Genomic DNA, 7,108 nt, shown 5'->3' on the forward strand with positions numbered 1-7,108 from the left:
CTCTATATTTCAGCGCAGCCTGGTGATACACACCAAATTGAGAATCTAACAGAATGCATAGACGATATAAAAAACTGGATGATGAGTAACTTCTTAATGTTAAATTCTGAAAAAACGAAGGTGCTAATAATTGGACCTAAAAACCCCACATATAATAATCTAGAACACAGTCTATCACTTGATGGCTGCTCTGTTAATTCTTCATCATCAGTTAGGAACCTAGGTGTGCTGTTTGACAGCAATCTTTCCTTCGCAAACCATGTTTCTAGCATCTGTAAAACTGCGTTTTTCCAACTTAAAAATATATCTAAATGACGACCTATGCTTTCAACCTCTAATGCAGAAATATTAATTCATGCGTTTATGACCTCGAGGTTAGATTATTGTAATGCTTTATTGGGTGGTTGTTCTGCACGTTGATAAACAAAGATCATTTTCCTATCTAGCACCTAAACTCTTGAACAATCTACCTAACTCTGTTTGGGAAGCAGACACACTCTGCCAGTTTAAATCTAGATTAAAGATACATCTTTTAAACTTAGCCAACACATAACACATCAACACACTTTTTATTATTTAAATCCGTTAAAGGATTTTTAGGCTGCATTACTTAGATTTGCTGGAACCGGGAACACTACTCCTAAAATACGATGTACTTGTGACATCGTAAAAAGAATGGCATCTACACTAATATTAGTCCTGTCTATTTCTCAGTCTACTTTCACAGTTTGTATCCAGACTAGATGGTGGATCAGCACCCAGAGATTATGTTCATCAGAGAGAGAGGAGAATTGACCCCAACTGAGTCTGGTTTCTCCCAAGGTTTTATTTTTTTCCATTCTGTATGGATGGGGTTTTGTTTCCTTGCCGCTGTCATCTCTGACTTGTTTTGTTGGGGACACTTAACTTCTAGTGATTATCGTTGAATTGATTACAGAGACCGTCTCTGCAATTAATAACAAAATGTTCACTCTCGTCATTATACATCCCTGTCATTGTATTCTTCTACCTTATACTGTACAGTGCTTTGATGCAACCTGTGTTGTTAGGGTTAGGGTTGGGTTAGGGTTAGGGTTAGGGTTAGGGTTAGGGTTAGGGTTTAGGGTTAGGTTAGGGTTAGGGTTGAGTTAGGCTTAGGGTTAGGTTAGGTTAGGGTTAGGTTAGGGTTAGGGTTAGGGTTAGGGTTGGGTTGGGTTAGGTTAGGGTTAGAGGTTAGAGGTTAGGTTAGGTTAGGTTAGGTTAGGTTAGGTTAGGGTTAGGGTTAGGTTTAGGGTTAGGGTTAGGGTAGGTTAGGGTTAGGGTTAGGGTTTAGGTTAGGGTTAGGGTTAGGTTAGGGTTAGGTTAGGGTTAGGGTTAGGTTAGGGTTAGGGTTAGGGTTAGGTTAGGTTAGGGTTAGGGGTTAGGGTTAAAAATTAAAATTAGGTTAAGGTTAGGTTAGGTTTTAGGGTTAGGGTTAGGTTAGGGTTAGGTTAGGGTTAGGTTAGTGTTAGGTTAGGTTAGTTAGGGTTAGGGTTAGAGTTAGGTTAAAGAAGGTTAGGTTAGGTTTAAATTAGGTTAGGTTAGGTTAGGTTAGGGTTAGGTTAAGGTTAGGGGTTAGGTTAGGGGTTAGGGTTAAAGTTAGTTAGGTTAGGTTAGGGTTAGGGGTTAGTTAGGTTAGGTTAGGTTAGGTTAGGGTTAGGTTAGGGTTAGGGTTAGGGTTAGGTTAGGTTAGGTTAGGTTAGGGTTAGGGTTAGGTTAGGTTAGGTTAGGGTTAGGGTTAGGGGTTAGGGTTAGGGTTGTGGGATCTCTACAAAAATAAATGTGTGCAGATTTTGCACACTCGGGAAAACCACTGGATGACAGAATTTTTTTATTGGTGAAAATCAACTTACTGTGTATGACAGTAAAATGCCCCTCTGGACCAAAGAACACTACAGACACTGTACTGGATGGTAAGGCCAAAGCCAGAACATTTTTATGTTCTTCAACCAGCTGTGCAGCAGCAATCCATTCCGAGCAATTGTGGTGTGTTTTCTCTAGCATTTGCGTATGCTCTATGCAAGGGTCATCCAATAAGGAAGCATGTTTAATGAAGGCAGGCTGAGGTCACAGCTGTATGCTTCATCAACAAAAAACACCATCACAATCAGCATAAAGACTGGAAAGAGTGAAGCTCAGGCGCAGTGTACTGTGTTTGCAGAACAGCACATTACAAACAGTGGTATCATCCTACATGTGTAGATATACCCAAAACTGTAATTGGGACTGATCAGGTCTGGCAATGTGTCACATGCCACTGATGGACACTACATGAGCTAGCATTTCTTAAAACAAACTGAAAAAAAATGCCACATTACATGGAACACCAAGAGAGCGCAATAAGAAGAAAGCTTTATTATTTTTATTTTACGTTCGTTATTTAAACGTTTAATTGAAACCACACTGCTTGAACGTTTGTATTTATTCTTTCTGTGTGTGTGTGTGTTTTATAAAAAAGTTAAATTGTGTCAAAATCAAAATACAGTTTTAACAGTGAAATCCAAATGTATGCTGTAGGAGTGAGTATGAGTATGCTGAGTATGCCTTTAAATTTGTAGTATTATGAGTGCTGAAAAAAATGGGACACACTAAAAGTGCTAGGACGCATTTAGTTGTTTTGAAGCGACTTCAAAACTCTCCAAAACTATAAAGTAAAATGACTTAGAATATAATAATTACAGTAATAGTCAGGGCCACTCTGAATATGGATCATTTAAAAGAATGAGTTAACCTATAAAGCAACATTTTTATAAGTGTTTGAATACAAAGAAATATTGCTAGGTGCTAAGTGAAAGAATGAGATAAGGGAAATAATTTTATGTGTGTTTTAATATAATAAAGTGCAAGAATGTTTTTTTGCCTTCCATTTTCTCTGTAACTGTACAGTAAAATGACTTGAATAAATAGTCATATTTCAAAATATGAGCTAATTTGCAAAGGAAAGCTTTTTCCTTTGTTTACATATATAATTACATACTTAAAAAGACAAAAATAAAGACCTTTAATATTATCATTTATTAGCATGTATTAGCAATTATTTATAACACCGCTTAACTATTGTAACAGTAAGTAAGCACGGACTCATCAGGACTTGAACTCTGTGATTATTCTCCAGGATACATTCTTATTTCCATTTTCAAGTTGTCAAGAAGTTTAAAAATGGAATTGGAATAAGGATTATATTCCAGCAGAAACGGAATCTTTCTGGTTTAAATGGATGTTCTCCTTTTTCCCAGTATTTTGATAAATATGAGTAAATAAGATCACGAATAGGTGCACAGGAATCCATCCAAAGCAGGTTGATGTTCTATAGAGTGAGGTTTAGTAAAACACTCATAGCTCAGTTATGTTCTTCACTGGGTAGCGAGCCCATGGCCAATGATAATGAGAGCTGGCTTGCCAAAGGTTGCTCCCTATTATATGGATCAAACATGTTTCATAACCAAGGTTCATTGTAAGGGGTGTTATGATGGTGGATGCAGTCAAACTGCTGATAGAGATGAAGATGGAGAAACGGCTAGAGAAAAGCCAGGCCATCGAGGACCTCATGCCTGCGCAAAAGTAGAGTTCCCAAAACCTCACTTCCCACATTCTTCTCTCCGCACCTCTAACCTTTCATTTGATTGACTTGAGAATGTTAGAAAATAAAATTTTGGTCCAGCACTTAAGAAGCTACATAAATACTTAAATGTTTCCCAGAAGAAACGAGTACAATTTACCCTGATCGTCCAATTCAGAATCATATTAAAAGTAAAAATGTAAATGTAATGAAATGAATTTTTCTCTGGTGTTCCGATCAGGACCAAGTAACATCAAAAGGTAAAAGCAGTGTCTGATGAAAAGATTAATGTACCAGCATAAAGTTCAGAAATGAATCTCACAAAACGTCTTCAAACTGTCATGGTGTTATTTATTTCAAAAAAACATAAAAGTCCTTTCAGAGGCTGACAGGTGAAGCGTCTAGGCTTTAGACCGTCCGAGTTCCCGGCTCATATCCAGCACTTCTCTCGTCTGTCGCTCTGATAACATCCCCTTCCAGCGCAGCAGACCGGATACATACTGATCACTGAAAAACAGAGAAGAAGACTTCACCGCACTGTCTGAAGAAAACCAAACTAATGCTAATGCTGATTTAAGTACCTCTCCTGAGGGAATCTCTGAACAAATCACAACAGGTAATCTTCAGTGCTTCTACATCACTGCACACCAAAACTTCACCAAATCTCCGAAGGAGACGGTTCCTTTGGTCGTTCCTGGCATGCTGTAAAACATAAACGCCTGTTTGTGAACATCCCCTTTGTAACCTTTGTTTTTATGAGAATCATTTTAAGAAATGTTTTTTACCAGTTCACTGAAAGTGTTGTGAAAATTCAGAGCGTCCCCTCTCATGCTTTCTCCAACATTTCCCCATCTCTTCTCCAGCCGTCTGAACTTGCTCTTCATCAGGCAATCCAGATACACGCGTGAAACACAGTCAGAGGATACATTCACAAAGACCTGTCCGAAAGAAAGTGGGGCAGAGGAGCAGCGAATAAGTGCGAAAGGCTATGAAAAGCTACAATTCTGTTCTTGAAGAACCGATTTTAACTGGGAGCACAGAACCAACCTCCTAAATCTCTCATAGAGAATAAACTAATTAAATAACAATAAGTAGACGATGATAATGTGAAGACATTTTACACATCCTCTTTATAAGACCAATAAAAACAAGCATGGCATGTGTTATTTTTTCTTTTTTTATCTAAATGAACTAAATGACGAAAGTTTCTGCATCCACTGAGTCTCCAGTATGTCTGTGTTGCTGATCGTAGTCCAGAATGTTCTTTAGAGTCCTGGAGACGTCATCCTGTTACAGTTCAAGCGGGACAGAGTTTTATGTCATTAATATCCTAAGTCATTGCTATTTTTGTGTGCTCTTTTTAGCCTATTACAATGCTTATATTTGTAAGAATTAGAGATTGAGCGTATCGTGACCTGCAGTTTAGTCAGCAGTTTCTCATGTAAGATCCAGAATTGAAAATGACTGTTACACTGTCTCACCTCCGATGTTTCAGCCCTCTGACTCAATCCTCCCTTCATTTTTAGTTTTAAACCAGTCATGCTGCAAGAGCTGCTCCAAGGTCGGCCTTTCAGTAGGGTCACGGGCTAGGCACTGGACAATCACATCACGGCATTCTGTTTTTTAGGAGAGAGCTGGTTAGTCGTGACCATGTGACATTTGGGTTGGCATATATGAAATCAGCTTCTGAAACGAGATTTATTTAAGGTTAAAAGAATTTATACTTATTCTAAACGTATATCTCTGAACGCATATCCTAACCTCTAACATCAGTTGGTAAATACTAAAGTCTGTGCTTTACTAGACAAGACATCTCTACCATTGTCTGTGCAGAAGCTGTGTGTATGTGTGTGTGTGTGTGTGTGTGTGTGTGTGTGTGTGATCAGTGCTGTTCTCTCACCTTTGGATAAATGTGGGTTTTCAAACCTAACTTCGGCTTCCACGATTTCCTTTATATCGCAAAATGGAGTACACGCGTTCATCATCTCATACAACAAGACTCCTAGAGCCCAGACGTTTGTAGAGACGGCGTGGAATCTGCCACTGATGATGAGTTCAGGCGGCACGTAATCCATTACTCCTGTAAGCAAGACATTTTCAGCATGGAGCAATTCTTAAAGTATCACACGATCAATAATAAGTCACTAAATGCTGGTCTGCACACTCCGTTACACAAAATGCCAGCTCACCTCTATACTGCCTGCCATCGTAGCCATCGCTACTAAACAGTTGACCGCAGCCAAAGTCTATTAGCTTGAGCTCCAAAGTGTGTTTTCTCAACAAGAAATTGTCTGGATGAATGTCATTGTGAAAAACACCGCGCTTGATGCAGTGCTGCACTGCTCGCACCGCCTGACACATGATGAGTCGTGCTGTGGTCTCATTTATGCTGGGATTGTCGTTGATGAAGTCCAACAAGCTCTCGCAGGGATCTGGATACTCCATAATGAGCTTGAACTCTTTAGGGTCTTCAAACCAGTCATACAGTTGTATGATAAGGGGACTTATTTTTCCTTGCCTCATCATTAGCATCAGTGCAACTTCATTAAATAGAGGTTCAGGATGCAGGTCCTACAGAAAACACGCAACGAACTGTTAGTTTGGTAACTCAACTTAAACCTTAAACAACTTAAAACCTATGTTTTGCCAGCTCACAGTTTGAAGATACTGATCCTCTGTAGACTTTTCAATATATTTGATGGCAACCTACAAAAAAAAAAAAAAAACACACAGTTGAGCATATTTAACACCAAACCTTAACCTAACCATGAAGAATTGAAAACTAGAATAAACTACAGGTCCTTTAACTTTTTTAACACACTTTCTTCAGGTTTGAATGTGAGAGCAAAATGTTTGTCTACCTTTTTGCCATCAGAAATACGGATTCCCTCATACACCTGGCCATAGCCTCCTTCTCCAATAATCCTTATTGCTTTATAGCGAGAGTGAAAGGATTCTAGAAAAAAAAAACAACAACACACAAACACGTAAAAACACATAGAACATATTATATTTTGTGCTAAATAATATATTGTACAATGTGTTAAAAGTTGTAAAAGCTTGCTAGATAACTTAAAGTTGCATAAAATGCTTCAAGAAGTATAACACAATATTTTTAGAATAACTTACAAAGTTACATGCATACATCTTTTAGTTCAAATTGAAATAAAAGAAATCAATTGTGACAATAAACCATATTAAAATAGAAAAATAATTAAGGCACAAACATCTTCAGCCGACAGCAACGGCTAACTGCAAACTAACTTCACTTAACATATTTAAATAAACTTATTTGAAAACAGTTCATTACTTCGATGACATGTATCTTGTTATAATGACCACAGATTTACCAGTAGATGGGACGCAGTCTGAGGACCCGACTTTGTTCTGGCAGCTGAAGGGCCGCTTCATAGTCTTCCACACTCCTTTGAAGAAAGAGCGGATTCTTCTCCTCTTCCCCCGTTCTTTTGTAACTAAGACCAACAAATTTGACAACAACTATTAAAGACACGGCTGAACTTTTTTTTTTTT

The sequence above is a fragment of the Puntigrus tetrazona genome, unplaced genomic scaffold (assembly GCF_018831695.1).
Source record: "Puntigrus tetrazona isolate hp1 unplaced genomic scaffold, ASM1883169v1 S000000497, whole genome shotgun sequence".
In the NCBI taxonomy this organism is placed as follows: domain Eukaryota; kingdom Metazoa; phylum Chordata; class Actinopteri; order Cypriniformes; family Cyprinidae; genus Puntigrus; species Puntigrus tetrazona.